General features: G+C 37.4%; 1 protein-coding gene across 2 annotated transcripts in view; it reads right to left on the bottom strand.

Annotated features, from left to right (window-relative positions):
- The window catches only part of fam110b (family with sequence similarity 110 member B), a 37,673-nt gene extending 27,807 nt beyond the window's left edge, over positions 1-9,866 (bottom strand). For both annotated transcript variants that reach the window (XM_065276199.1, XM_065276198.1), the window contains exon 1: positions 9,755-9,866. The gene's annotated coding sequence lies outside the window, so the exon portion shown is untranslated. The remainder of the gene's footprint in view (positions 1-9,754) is intronic.
- Positions 9,867-16,468: the final 6,602 nt, after the last annotated feature.

Below are 16,468 nucleotides of genomic sequence, written 5' to 3'. Positions count from 1 at the left end.
TGAACCACTGAAGAATCTAAAGAGTGACAAATGGAAAACACTACATTACTCGCTGTTGTAATAATGCTGTTGTATTGAACATCCTAAAGCATCTTCAAAGTTGCTGTGAAGTTCACTTCATCAAAAGACACTTACGTGCTGACACCTCTTTTGAAAGCCTTCCAGAGATAAGACATTTCCAAAGTTGTCGAATAAGGAAGCACAGTATCACAGTACACATCATTCAACATATTTCTTCACAATCCTAGTCTTTTAATTGTGGCACTGGAATGATAGTGTCCTGTAAGCTCAATAAACCCTGACAATGGTTTGCGTGCATCAGCCAAGATGCCTGTTAGCCGTCTATCAACTGCTATTAGTCTAATACAGTCTGACTGCTTAATCACAGGTCAACATAAAACTGCTTACCCTTCTTCCCTAATTGATCGATAACAAAGACCCTAATTTCACATTTTTAAAATGTTTGTATTATTCATAAACTGATAATTTCATGGGTTAGTCGCCACAATACCATAGTTAAGAGGGTCGACAGAGATATAGTCCCAAATGTTATTCAGAAGAACCACCTATCCAAGGAGAGAGTTCAGGTATGTCTTAATCTCATCAGAGGACATTGCAAGCCAGATAGGATTACAGTGTCATCATCGTCGGCCTCACAACCTACTGAAAGTTCATTTGAAAAGATCTGAACATCTATTGTGACCTTGCAATTGACCAATGAGATCCAAGAACCTCCAACATCAAGTGAGGATACTTTAAAACAATTTTATCATATACTTACAGTATATGCTGATAATCCTCTTTTGCATAAGTTGTGCCATAAAACAAAAACACTGAAGACAGTGATTCACATGCAATTTTTAACAACAACATCTAGATATAGCTGTGGTGAAAACAGTGTGAATGTTACCGACAACCATTGTATAATGCAGTGGTTTTCAATCTTGTCCTAGGGGACCCACAGCTCTGCACATTTTGTATGTCTCCCTTAACTGACACACCCAGTTCTGTTCATGGATCTCTCCCTTAATGAGCTGATGATCTGAATCAGGTGTGTTAGATAAGGGAGACATGCAAAATGTGCAGGGCAGTGGGTCCCCTAGGACAAGATTGAAAACCACTGGTATAATGCATTTGGGAGCCTGTCAATTGCGGCACAGCCTAAACATTGTACCACCAGAGAGATCGAACTGTGCCACTATGAGAAATAGCATTTGATGCATGTGATAATGCACTGCCATGCTAAATAATCCTACGGGTGCACAATTTCATCCTGGCCAGGATTGACACAGTCATTCAGAGTGAATTAAGCATCAATGCAACCTCTAGGGAACATTAAAGCAGACACTTTTTTGCAGCTAAATCCCATTCAGGAGAACTAATGGTCACTACAGCAGGCTAACTCCATCATATGATTGTATATAGCTTGGGTGTCACTGGGGGACACTGCAAAATCCATTAACGTAAAGAAGGCAACAGAAGACGTCAGCAACTAGCTGACATAATCATAGCTGAAAGAAACCAAACCAAAGTAATGCACCAATAAAATAAGCACCTGAAATAAGAGAGAGGTAAAAACAACAATTATAGCTTTTTTTTGTCTAGTGCATTACGGAGAACATGAATTATGTCAGTGTCTGACTTTACCAATGTTCCCACTTATCTACAGAACTTCTTGTTTTAGTTTTTATATTTTTAAATGATGTTAAATGAAAGCAAGATGGCAGACGGTGTAGACATTCAGCTCTAATGAAAGAGGGATGAAGGAACATTTCAAATATGTAATACATGCGAGACAATTTAAGCAATTAAAAATGCAGAGGGATTGGGCCATTTCAGGCTAATCCTATTGTTTGTGTGGAAAATGTCCAAAGGATGACAGTGACTGAAACAGGAAAGAAAATGGGTTCGAAATTTGCAAAAGATCAAATGTTTTGCTTCAAATTGTAGGAGTTCAAATTGGCACCTCATCTAGATGAACCTTTGGGAAAATTGTGAACAACACCTTCCGATGTTTAACTTTGTAATTAAGGCTATGTTTTATAAAGAAGATAACAGGTCCATGCCTGCTCCTCATCCAATCCAAAGGATTTGGGTCACATTTTAATCCTTAAGTCAGACAAACCTCACACAGTTTAGCATTTAATTACTTTACATCAACATCACTTTTAAATGGACTTGGCTTATTAACAAAATACAATTCAAATATTAGTCAATTGTCTTTGGATTTAACTTTTCTATGTGCTTGCAAGAGATTGTTGAAAAGATATAAAGTAAATGTTGTTCACAACTTGTAGGTCACAAGTCATAATCCAAGAGTAGGTGGTAAGGTCTCATCAATATGTTTGATTACAATTGTAAGGTATTTTTGGTTAAAGGGATAGTTTAACCAAAAATTAAAATTCTATCATGTTGTTCTAAACCTGTATGAGTTTCTTTATTCTAAACGCAAATGAAAATATTTTAGGGCTGTAACGATTAATCGTGCAAATGCCCATTTTCTCAATGAATGAATTTTAACTATATTACGGTGAAATCTCAGCACATCCCAAAGCCAGAGGGCACTCTCGTGCAGAAACTCCCTTTGTGCCACAGAAGAAGTAGCATTACAAACGCTATTCCAGGAAATGTCTATAAGAATATTTATATTTCTGTTCTTCAAATTGTTTCAGGTATTTTCATGGTAATAAAGAATATTTTGAATGTTTTTGTTTAACGAGTGTTGCTTTTTTAAATGCACGTTATAAACGACTCCGACTCATAATGATTTTAGATTGATAAGGACTTCGTACTGACCAAAACACCGTAGTACACACACAAGCTGTGCATGAAACACTGTTTCTCAATATGCGTTCTTCAGCGATCTTGCGTCCTTGTGTCCTCGCTCTACGTCATCATTAACAGTTGAAGTTCAATTCCAATTCTCAAGAACGCAAGTACAGAGGACGCGTGAAAATACCCGGATGAGTTCTTGATATCGAGGATGCATCGAGTGCAGACTTGCGCGTTGAAATCTGAGGAGGTCCTGTGACCAGCAGGAAGATCGCACACATCTCAATTCTCACAAGTGCGTTCTGTGTTCTCGCAACCTTCTGAGTTCGTTCTTCCGAGGTCGCCTGGCAAGACCAGTCTCCACGAGAACACAAGTCCGTTCTTTGCGTTCTTAGAATTGAGAAACGATTTAAAAACTATTTAAAAACGTGCTAAGCTATGCTAAAAGTGCTAGCGCCAGACCCGGAGATCAGCTGAATGGATTTCAAAATGGTAAGAATCAAATGTTTAACTCTAGGGGAGCTGGAAAATTAGCATATTTTCAAAAAAAGTGGAATGTCCCTTTAAGAACTTTGCTTCAGTTTTTATTAATTCTGCTTCCTCCAACTAGAAAAAAAACTCTTGAGAAAGCATTTATAAGTCCAATAGGCTATACCAGGGTTCCTCAAATCTCACCCTGGAGTGCCGGAGCACTGCAGAGTTTAGCTCCAACCCTAATCTAACACACCTGAGCAAGCTAATAAAGGTCTTCAGGATCACTAGAAAATCACAGGTGGGTAAGTTTGATAGGGTTGGAGCTAAACTCTGTGCTCCAGTCCTCCAGGGTAAGATTTGAGGAACCCTGGGTTATACAAACATTTAATCTATTGATTATTGGGACCTTAACAGTGACAACAATTCAGTGTGCACATCAGTCATCTCCTAAGAGGTTAGCCAAAGAAAGCATGATCCTTTAACGCTGTCCCAAATAAAGATGAGTCATAGTGAGTGACTTCTAATAATCTTCAGGAAATGGGAAAAGGAATTTGACCTGGCACCCAACATCAGACCCCAGTGTGTGTGCCATCTGCTGCAGTGCACCTCCATAGGACGGCTTTCATCAACACCTTCTGTTGAGCTGTTCACACTCACAGCAGTATGGCTTTAATCCTCCTTCAGCTGACCCAGCGTTGGGCCAGTTTAATTGCAAAAGTATTTCACAGAAGCCTATAAAGAAGATGTTATCTTGTTTCTTTACTATTTGATGAAATAAATGCTTAGATATTTAATAAAAGCCTGATGTGTGTTTGCAATTGCCAAATGATTAAGTGTTGATGCAAATCAAAGCAATATTTAGTAACATGCATTGGTTAGAGAGCCGCAGGGATGACGTACTTTTGTAGGCCAACCCCGAAGGAAGTTAGTGGGACACTGGTTCCTCGCTAAAAAGCGCATTCATTTTTCCAATTTTAAGACTTTTGGATTTTCACAAAATGTGCCGTCTAGCACATGTTCTTACATCTGGTACTTAACAAATACTGCTGGTGGTCCAAAAAGAGTGCAGAACGCAAAAAAATAAAAAGTGGATTGTTCATCGTGAGAGACAAAAATTTCACATCCAAGCCCTCATGTAGATTTCAGTATTTTAAAAAGCCTTTATTTGCATGGGCTACATATTATAAAACACCAACACATATCCACCCAAACATGCCTTTGGGACATATCAAATTTATTAAAGAAACATAAAAGCTCAATATAATTTGTGTGCTAACACAAAGATACTGTACGGCTTCAGAACACTATAACACATGTTTTGCACGGACCACTTTTGCTTTATCATGGTTTTCTGGTTGTTTTGAAGCTTGAAATACGTGGCCCTGTGAACAGTCATTGTGTGAATAATTCTCAATTGTTTTATTGTATTCAACAGAAAAGATAATGTCATATAGGTATAGTAAATAATAGAATTTTTATTTTGTGGTAAATTATTCCTTTAAGAAAACAGATAGTGAATGTGATTATGCATGCAGACAACCGGACATCTGTGTTGACTAGCATGCCACCTATGCCAAGGACCTTTAAATCAGTATGCTGGCACACCCTTTAAAAGAAAGACAATCATGGAGAGCTTGTACAGTACACACACGTGCACCTACACAGACACAAACATACGCCACGCCTGGACATATTACAAAAGCCTGCTGGGGGTCAGGCTATACAGCTGTGGCTCCTATTGATGTAAATAATCAGACAGATGGGTCTAAACCGCCTCTAGAGAATAACAACACAAAGGCAACTTGAGACCACAATAACCCTACCACAGTCAACCTGAGCACAAAAAACTGTTTCAATAATAAACTACTCGGTCAGGGGGCATCCATGCTAGTCTGTGTTGTGAAATCAGTTAAGCCAGACAACTGTTTTAGAGCTGCTTTTTAAATGTTTTTTTTCATTCATCTTATTTATGTCATCCTAACACTATCAGGATGTAACAAATCTTAACCAGTTTCTGTAATAAATAAGCAAAAAAAAAGGTAACCCCATTTACAATGAACAGACAATGAAATATAGGGGTGGTTTCCCGGACAGGGTTTAGATTACGCCAGGACTGGGCTTTAGTTATATTAGGACTGTAGGACATTAAAGTAGACTGACAGTACTGGTGTGCATCTTGAGACAAAACAATGACACTGATATATATAATAAGATATGTCAGGGCAAGATGATTTTAAATTAAGGCAGCTCAAACTAGCATTTTAGTCTGGGACTAGGATAAACCCTGTCCGGAAACTGTGCATAAAGTTTGACTTTCTAAAGTTGAATTCTCATAATTTATTATGGCTTCCCTTCTTTAGCCAATCATAAACTAAAAATGTTATATTAAAGGAAAACACCATCGTTTTTCAATACTCCACTATGTTCTTTCCCTCAACTTTAAAAAAATTAACATCTACCTATCTTTTTTCAATGTGTACACTTAATCTTTGTACAGCACGTCGTGAATGTCTTAGCATTTAGCCTAGCCCCATTCATTCGTTAGGATCCAAACAGGGATGAATTTAGAAGCCACCAGCACTTCCATGTTTTCCCTATTTAAAGAATGTTACATGAGTAGTTACACGAGTAAGTATGGTGGCACAAAATAAAACGTGCCGATTTTTTAAGCGGATAAAAATAAGAACTATATTATATGGCGGAGGAGCACTTAGCTTGCAGCACTTTGACCTCGGGGCAGTAATATTGACGGAAGTTTGAGCGAGAGGGGTAGTAGTCAGGAGTGATGATGTTACTGCGTGCCGAGGTCGAAGTGCTGCACACTAACGGTACATTCACACGGGGCGTAAGCGTTAACGCTTAACGGAAGGCTTGTCTGAAGCGTGGCCAACAGCCAATCACTGTGGCCGCAACACAAGCTCCGGTCTTCCATAAACGTAATTGGCTGGCTCTGCCTAGGTTATTTGCATAAGGCGATATGATTGGCTGACGCACGCGTTGCCGCTTGAAAATGTGAAAAATTTTCAACTTCTGCCGTGGCGCCGACGGATCCACAATTCAGTTCGCCAACGCTTGACGTCACCCATTAAAAGTGAATTGGAAGCGTCAACGGTTACGCCCCGTGTGAATGCGCTGTGAGTGCTCTTCCGCCATACAATATAGTTCTCTTTTTTTCCCAATTAAAATTCATCCCTGTTTGGATCCGAAGGAATGAATGGGGCAAGGCTAAATGCTAACACATTCACGATGAGCTGTAGAGTTCTCAACGGGTCGGGCCTACCCGACAAACCCTAGCCCTCCGTGAAAAAAATTATTAACCATCACTGCTGTTCACCGTAAAGAAAGTCTGGTCTGGCTGCTGCAACGTGCATCACAGAGAGGGGCGGGGGATAGCAATAAGCTACGGGGCGGATTAGCAACGGATCCAGACCGGAGCTGCCGGCTTCAGAGCGTATCCGTTGCAGATTCGCTTCAGAGCAGATCCGTTGTGGATCCGGCCCGGAGCTTATTGCTAACACTGCGTGCACGCCTGTTGCCTGGAGAAGAGATGGAGAAAAGTAAACTTGCCGCAGGTGAATTCACCATTGTTTGCTACTACATGAGGAGAAGCCGCTGGCTGGGCACTTGTTGAGTTATTTTTATTTATTATTGTGTGATTTTTAGGCATATTTATATAGCCTATATTTAAAGTTTATTGTTTCAGTTGTTTGTATTGTTAAAAGGCGTGAACATTAAAGCTTGATTTGAATTCCCGTCTGCTGGTCATAGCCTACGTGTATGAGAAAAAAGGGAGGGGGGGTCAGCGGCGTCGGGCCGCGGGTCGGGTTCGGACTAGGCATGGGCCGATTACCGGTTTCAAGGTATACCGAGGTTTAAAACAGTCAAGGTTTCAAAACCACTAAAATGTTCTGTGATACCGTCTCCAAGGTATGAGCTGTGTTTATACAAAATTCATTAAATCATGAAGTCATGTGATTGATTTGATGTTTACATTTAATATATATTACGAAAATATTATATATGTTTTGAAAGCATATTATAATTTAAAGGCTTTATTGTACCTGGCATTTGAAAATAACAAATTTTAGTGTCGCAATGGCAATACCGCAACACCGTGAAACCGTGGTATTTTTGCTAAAGGTTATCATACCGCCAGAATCTTATACCGGCCCATGCCTAGTTCGGACAGATAATTCACGTTGATGTGTCTGGTCACATCGGGTCCGGGCTTTAAAAGCCACGGGCCGGGACGGGTCAGGTTGTAATTTTCAGGCCTGTTGAGAACTCTAATGAGCTGTACAAAAATTAAATGTACGCATTGTAAAAAGATAGGCATGTTTTAATTCATCTAAGTTGAGGTAAGAACATAGTAAAATATTGAAAAAGAGTGGTGTTTTCCTTTAAGATGCCACCATAGTGCCGCCATATAAGAATTTACCACTCGGATCTGTTTGTTTACATTTCCGTTTTGTTACATATGATCAAGATAATAACAGTTTCCTCTGAAAAACATATTGTTTCGCTCCAGAAGACATATATTAACCCACTGGATTCATTAGGATTACTTTAATGATGGATATATGTGCGGTTTGGAACTTCACCATTTTATATAATAAGATAACATGATGGCTTTTTAATATAAAATTCTTTGTTTGTTCTAAACTTAAGAAAGCAAGTCATACACATCTGGGATAGCTTGATTGTAAATGATCAGATAATTTTTATTTTGGGTCAACATAATTGTATACGAGGCACTTCACATGACAGGCACAAATGAACTGGCTGCCTTAAAGCAGCACAGCCACCATCTAAAAGAAAACAGGGCTTACGCAGTGAAGGAGGAGGCATTTGAAACGCTGTAATATGCTGACTGGATTTAATTATTCTCGTGATTTATTCTGTGACTCACCTCTTATACCCAAAGAAGACAGAAACACTCAAGACTGAACAACAATACTGAACAACAATGCAAAGTGAAGACATGATGTCATAAACTGTCAGCTATTCATAAACTACTGTCTGCAGTTGTTTATTTCTTGGTTTTTAAGCCAACCCCTAGTCAATGTGGACATTGTCTTGAAAGGCCTTAGTTTATTTCCTCAAGCCGGCAGAAACTCTGAATTTTCATCTGTTACCTCTAAACGGAGTTCATTTCCGCATCTCTGCTGAAGTCATCACGGCATTCCTCATATAACCATAGCTTTATCCCAATCCCATGACGCTGGTCCAGATATGCTCTCTTTTTGCAGATCCCATCATACCCTGCTTAAGCTGTAAGCCCGCTTATGCAAGTACAGTAACTAACTGCAAGCCCTTCTGTAAATGTGATGCATGTCAGTTATAGCCTTCACTGAATAACAACAGCAAACATCCTAATTAATACCATAAGCTTAACAAAACAAAAAAAATCTGCAAGACATAACCTAAACTAACTGACTGTTTAACTGGGGACTGAAACCCTGGCTGAGAAGGCATGAACATTTCTTTAAAAGAAAGCAGACATGAACTCCAAACTAGCAATCAGGTCATTTACTTAGAACTGGAATAGTCTGTGGTTACTCAACTGAATGACCTGAAACGTAGAGGGATTTTGACTAATGACTAACCATGTGCTCAAAACAGGAATTTTCAGACACTAACATCTGCTAGCCAACCTTGTGACCATTAACTTAAGAAGGCTTTCTAATCCAAACAGCATACTCCAATCCAACTGTCTGCCAACATAACTTGGTTTGAGCAGCTCTTTACCATGAACTTACTTTTTAATAACGCATAAACACAACAGGTCAATACTTCTAAGTTTTCCACTGCATTGCCATGCAAAAGCATGCTGTCAAGATATGTCTGCATGCCTTGAGCAAGCTGTCATGTGGCTTACCATTGTCTAGTATATTCAGATCTCCACTATTAGTTTATAATGATCCAAAAAAAGGGAATATTTAAACACAAGCAGGAGGGCAATAGGGATGCTGATGTTCAAGGCGTTGCTGAATCTGTATTTGGCATGGTGCAACTACATTAATAACAACCCCGATAGACAATAATCAATGAACAAATCAACATATTATTAGTGAAAGCCAACCTCGTGCATCAAAATGATTGAATAGTTAAAATGGGAGAAGGAGTTAAAATATTATGTTTTTATATTAAACAAAATCCTGTTCCGTTACTCTAAGCCTTAATGTTGCATTTTAATAACAAGATGAGATTTCATGACAACAGATAACCACATTTTACTGCAAAATTCATTTATTAGGGAGATTATAAAGCAATCACTGCATCACGAAAGACTCTTTAAAAATAAATCTAAATATTAAAATCGAGGTGGATAAAAGGAAAACAGCATGCAACATGTCATCAGCAGTGGTCTTGTCCATGTCATCTGAATGTCTGCATTAAACAATAGGTAAGGGATGCTACAGACTGATATTGTTCAGGGCGCTTTGAAAACATTGGCAAAACCTAAAAACATCGCTGGTAGAAACATTTAGGATAACAGGTGACTTACCTTTATGGTTCAGTGTAATAACTTGAAATAAATAAGGATGTTGCGGTATATTTCCGTGAACGTTCGCAGTAGACCGAAAACCTTGCGTCGGGCAGCACCTACCAGCTTATTGAATCCCACTGCATCATGAGTCCATGATCCAGAACATACTGCTGTGCGACGAGGGAGGATCACACAAACTGACTATATCTCTCCTTGTTTGCTAGAGTTAACTAGTCCTCCGTGTTACAGTATACGAAAAAGAGGTTATTTAAAAATGCAAACGTGTGGAGTTTTCAACATATTTTAATTTCAAACGATGACGGTTAATTTTTCATTCGACATAGCACCCCTGCTTTGAAAATACTGTGGTCCAATTTTCTTAAAGGAACCGCTACAGGTTTACCGCGTGCAGCTGATGAGCACAGCTTGTGGTCCGTTAGATGAAATGTCAAAATGTCAACCATAAATAATAAAGGTGCAATGTACGTACAACTATTAACAGTTAAACACTTTGATGTTTTTAATACACACATTTCTGCTTCGACCCTTTACCTACTTTTGATTTTATTTTTTACTTATTTAAAAACTAAAAAATAATTAACTTCTGTCTAAAGATTTAACTGACAAAATAGTACAATACTACTGTTTTTACTATTCATATATGAATAGTAACTATATTTATTACATTAAATTCTGTGTCTGATAAAAACATATTAGGAAGATTCTCATGGACTCATGCCACATATAGGCAAAATTTTTACTGTATTATCTGTATTATACTGTACATTCTGATGTTTGTTGTTTAGTAACGATTAGTAGATTATTGTATTAATAATAATTGTTCATGTACATATGAGTCTATTCATATGAAATGTATCATATACATCATATATCTTTATAAATATTATTATGATTATTACTATTTAGGAGTAAGTGCTAGAAGAAATATGTAGCAGCTTTAGCATTATTGTAAGGTTTACTTCCACTTTCTTACAACTTTTGACTACCACATAAAAACATATGCCAATATATGGGTATTTAGGCTACTAGTAAACTGTAGTAAATTGTAGTAGACCTATACTGTAGTATATTACTTTCTTATTAGCCTACTATAGCGTTACAGAAACTATAGTGAATTGACAAACTGTAGTAAATACTGTAGTATGTTGTTAGGTTTGAAAGTGCTAGTATTTAAAAATTTTACTAGTTATTTACTATTACAGTTAACTACATACTAAAGTATATAACATTATTTTTTTATGTATAAGGCGCATATATCATATTTATAAAATGAAGATTGAATGATGAATGTACTTTTCCCCAATAAAATATTTGCACATTATACAGTGCTAGTGATAGTTTACTTTCAATGGGATGACTGTTAGCATGAGCTTCTGAGTGGCTTCACTTCACAGACCTACCTCCACTGTTACCAGGCAACAGCCAAACGGAGCTGAAAATTGAAATTCTTGTTGTCAGGCAGATGCAGACTCAACATCATTTAACATCAGTAAACTTAAGTCATAACAGCATGACATTTTCATGAATTGATGTTGCATGTTTATTTATTTATTTTCTAAGGTTTCATCATATAAAAACTACAATGGTGTAGAGTTTTTTCAAGTAAAACACAGTGTGTGTTCATTTTAAACACAGATAAAATAATGGGGAAAAATGTATTACAGCTACATTTTACACAGTTATTGTTTTCTTAGCAGGCTTTAACAGTCTTACATGAGTGAGATATTAGCATATGTTCTCCGTATGTGGACTTGTTGTTCCAAGAGATCTACACGCTGTGCTAAAGAAGCTGCCAGCGTGTTGACATTGTAAGAGAAGATTACGAGTGACGTTCAGCCTCGTCACATGAGGCAAAACCCTAGATGACCCACACATGAACCAGCCAGTATTGTATTATCCAAGTGGCTGGAATGTGATTTTTTAAATTCCGATGATTTAGTTAAAAACGTTATCAGGTTATGTTCACTTGTTGATCTGCAGCAGTCCCACCATGCTTTGTTAACAAAGAAACAATGTCATAGATTGTTTTGTATGAGATGTACAGTTTAAAATAAGAGCCTTAAAAATAGAGGCCTTTAGTGCAACTAAAACAGAAAACCTTAAAGAAATAAAGTGATCTACCTGCTTTTAGAACAAAAGCTAAATAAAGTGTATACTGCAGCTACATTCATGCTCAAATGATTTTTTTATCCTTGGAAAATGTATTTATGAAAGAAGATATAAGCGGCAAGCTTTCTGGAAAACCACAAAACTGGAAAAAGTGTAGTTTCTCACTGAGTCATCGATTTGGAGAAAGAACAATGTTTTCATCCATAAAAAGTTGTGCTCTGCTTTGCTTAATTTTTATTCCACCCTCTGGGCCATCAGTTGTGGCTGGGTTGTACTGAAACTCTACATATGTCAGTGATCTCAAAACTTTCTTTAAAAGAGAATGACCCAGAGCTACACAAACTGATCGGTTTGATTCTCCACACCAGTCTGTTTGTGTGCACCCGTGGAATAAGTTTAATGTTTCTGGTGAAAACCACGGTAAAAAGGAAATATCATATTAAAGCTGAAAAAAATTGTGACTCATATAGGTGCACTTGAGTAATTTTTTGCATTAAAATGAAATAGTACACCTTAAAAAATATTTTTAAAACCATAAAAGCTTTGGTTGCTTCATGGTGGCTACAATCATAAGTTCGCATGACCAGCCAATTATGAAAACTTGGTTAACCCCTTCCCTATTTTCTGACACAATTGCATACAAAAAATTACAATTATTGCCAATTTGGATAGTTTACATTTACAATAAAATTAGTTATAAAAAAAAGTATTTCTTTTATACTGCATCCACACTGCTAGGTTAGTTTAACTCCAAGGTAAGTGCCATTTTAAAGGTGCATTGTGTAGCCTTTCGAAGGATCTCTTGACAGAAATGCAATATAATATACTTTATTATCAGTGGTGTATAGCAATATTACAAAATAAACGTTTTATTATCTTATCTTAGAATATGCCGTTTTTATCTACATACACTGCAGGCCCTACATGGAAGTCTCAATTTCATGCCACCATGTTTCTACAGTAGCCCTAAATGAACAATCTGTTCTAGTTTCAGCAGTAACAACATCAAACAAATGTAAACGCTTTCGTAAAATAACTGTAACTTCCGGTGAACTTTCGCAAAGAATCAATAACAAAAGAGCACTCTATCTTTATAACAAGCAAAATAATCAAGAAGTCGATTACTTTAGTTCAAATCATAACTAAAGCATATAAAAAACTACACTGAGCTAACGTCATGTGTAAAATGTGTACCAAATAATGTTTACAATATTAACGACAGATCAATGCAAACCCTTCACGTAAGGAATAATTGACATTTAATTGTCAAAAAAAGCATTATTTTAAATTAATTCAAAGGACCGAAGTCAATTATTCTGCTTATATCACTAACATTGCTCTGGTCCCTTTTTTAAGACTTTGACAGGTTAGGTGTGTGGTTTACAGAAAAATACTCAAAACCAATGGAACATTTCTCAGCCAATCAGAATAAAGCATTCAACAGGCCCATTGTATAAATAGTGGTAATCTATGATTGCCATCTCCCCTTATCTTTAGGAAACCAAAACATTTATTCTTTTTTAAAGGTATTTGTCCCAGAGATCAGTTTTAGCCACTAGCCAGACAACTAAACAAACAGAGAAGTTAAGTTTCGCCCAGACGTGTAACCACACAAACGTGCGTGCGTCCGATGAAACCATCCATAGGTCACGTTTAATCACTACATTGGCTGCGTCCGAAGCTTAGACAGCTGATTTGTTGCCTCGCTGCCTCATGAGGCAATGACTTTGGCGACAGGTAGGTAGCTCTGAGAACACATTCAGACAGAGTTCATAGGAAGCGTAATGGAATCCTGTTTGAAATATAAACAGAGCGCGCCTTTGTGATAACTAATCTCATTTTTGAAAACTACAATACCAATTTAAAACACAAAAACATAAAAAATGAGAATAAAACTTTTTTTACACTACATTTATGCCTGATTCTTTCTGGCTGCCATTTACTCGATCAGGCTCGATTCGACCAATCACATATCCGCACATGCCCACGGTGCATAGAATTGTGGGACAAGACGATGAAGGTATCTCAGGAGCCATAAAGTAAACCAAACATTTGATTGAGACGTGCCATGAGGTTTCGGAAGCAGGCGTTGTCTCAGATGATGATATGTTTGTCCTGTTGCCGCTACCATAGCTATGCATTTCGAAAGGGAGGGTTGAGCTGTGGACACCGCTAGATGGTGCTAAAATCTACACAGTGAATTTAAGATTTACATTTAGACAGGCACCGTGGGAGGAACACTGCATTATTTGATAGAAAACTTCATGACATGAGAAAAGCTAAACATAAGATTCTTGTCATTCAAATGATGTAACCACAGCAGATATAAGTAGTGTCCTTTTTAAGCATTTTTAGCCTATTCAGGGATGCTAAGGGGTTATCAAACACTGTTATTCAAAGCGATATAACAATAAACAAGGAAGCAATATGTCATAGCCTTTGAAAAAAATTACACTATAAATCGAGGGGAAGGGGGGCCTACAAAACCTCTTAGCCCCGGGGCCTCACATTAGGTTAAGGCGGCCCTGGTCATAGGGAGTACAAAAGGTGCTTATACAAGAAACATTTTCACTATTCCAAAACAATACCTGTTGAGAGAAAAAGTGAGTGTTATTGAGGGGTTTTTTTAACTAAAAAATATCTATGTCAAGTATTTTTGGAAGATATGGGTTTTTAATTGTTTTTTTAATGTTGCAAGATATGTGTCTGACCGGATTGCAATAGGAAGATCAATTTCACCAGCAAGGAGAAGTGAAGGAAAATTAGCGGGAACGTGATTTAGTGCCCCTTTGTGAAGGTAACCAAAGGCGCTGCTCATTTGCTGATGTAAGGTTCTGGATAGGGTGCAGGAATATATGAATGTGTATAAGTAACCCTTAACCCAACACAACAGCTTACGTTTTTTGTAAGTAAAGTTTAATTTGAATGGTTCACAATACATTATATTTGTCTTTTCGATATTTAAGGAAATATTAAAAACTATTGTAAAATTTTATTAAACTATTGATAAAATTCTTCATGAAATTTGTATCTTATTCTAAGGTATGATACTTTTTGAATCTTCAGCATTAGATGAATCGGTTGCAGGCTACATCTCAACAGCCTTTAACAGGCAGCATCTGCAACCAATCCAAAACACTATGTAGGTCAAGTTCCCAGCACCCTGCATAGAGACTGGTTAAGCTCTGGCACATCCACAAAATCTCTTGCTCTCATTACACAAAGGGATTTCGGCTAAAGCTCATCGCTGAACGGTTCCCACAACTGGAATTAAAAAATTGGCACTCAGATATGCAGATATAAGCAAGAAATGTGCATGAGATTATGATCAAAAGTGACATATACATGAATCGCTGGAGGGAAGCAAGGCCTGAAATGACTGAAAAGACTGAGAGACTGAGAACAAAAGCACAGAGATCATAGAGATATATAGGCTAATTTTCATTGTTTATACTTAAAACCTGCACATAAAGCCTAACAGCAGCCCGACTGATTGCACGAATCCAACAAGTTCTCATTAGGGAAGGAAGCGACTACTGAAACTGCAATTCAGCCAGGAGCTTGAAATGGTCCAGAAATACAGAGATGCAAAGAAAAACAACGAGTTAAAAGGGACTAGGGAGACAGTCAGTTTCTTATTCAGCAATACTGAGTACAATAAAGCTTTTATCCTGTGCATCTGCATTACCTCGACAGACTCTGACAGACACGAGCAAGGCTTTGTTTGCAAGACAAAATATGTGAATATACAGCTGATGTTTTGAACAAAGGTCATCTATGGGTTATGCACACATTGCACTGTAAAGGGGTGTTGATATTTAGCCAAAATCAGTTGGAGGGACTTACTGATATTATGTATCGTAATTCTAAAATGTTCCACAGAAAGAAACCCCCTCCTTCTGGCTGTAAATGTCTGTGCTCCAAAAAAAACTATTTTTATATGAATGTTTCATTCAATGTATGGATAAAGCACAAATTTATATTCCAGGTATGAGACCAAAAAATTATTATTGCTCTAAGGAACAAAAACGGTAATGTGAGGATTACATTTGTGCTTTTTTGACATCATGGTAGTACTTTGAGGAATACCCTTCAAAAAGCCTTTGGTGTCTATACAGACGATCGACAAGTGTGTGCATGAGCATGCTTATCATATTATGATTTTTAAAAGAAAGGGAGACAAATAATGAGGTGTAATGAAAGAAACATGCTATAACATATTAAGATGAGAAGTAACTGCAGCTAAAGCACATATGGAATTCATTAGAGACAAGGATGAGGAGTGTCTGTAGCCCTGCTTGGCAGTAGATCTGCCACAACTTACTATCACTGGACAATGAGAGGTTTCTTTAGTACAAAAACATTTGCCCATAAAGTATATACACATAAAAATGTTCATCTTTCAGCTCTTGTGTATGATAACAAAGCAACTGTATTAAAAATAACTGCACACTTTTCAGTGTTTGCATGTTTACAGAAACTATTATTAACACTCAGTGCTCAAAGTTAGGAGTCTTACCAGTCTTACATCTTTATGTGACCCAGTCTGTGAAACACAGCTAAAGTCATTTTTTGTGATTTACTGGTTTCAACATAAATCAT

This window comes from Paramisgurnus dabryanus, chromosome 6 (assembly GCF_030506205.2).
Source record: "Paramisgurnus dabryanus chromosome 6, PD_genome_1.1, whole genome shotgun sequence".
NCBI classification, from domain to species: domain Eukaryota; kingdom Metazoa; phylum Chordata; class Actinopteri; order Cypriniformes; family Cobitidae; genus Paramisgurnus; species Paramisgurnus dabryanus.
Note: the sequence above shows the minus strand (reverse complement) of the source record. Positions and strands in the feature narration are given on the sequence as shown.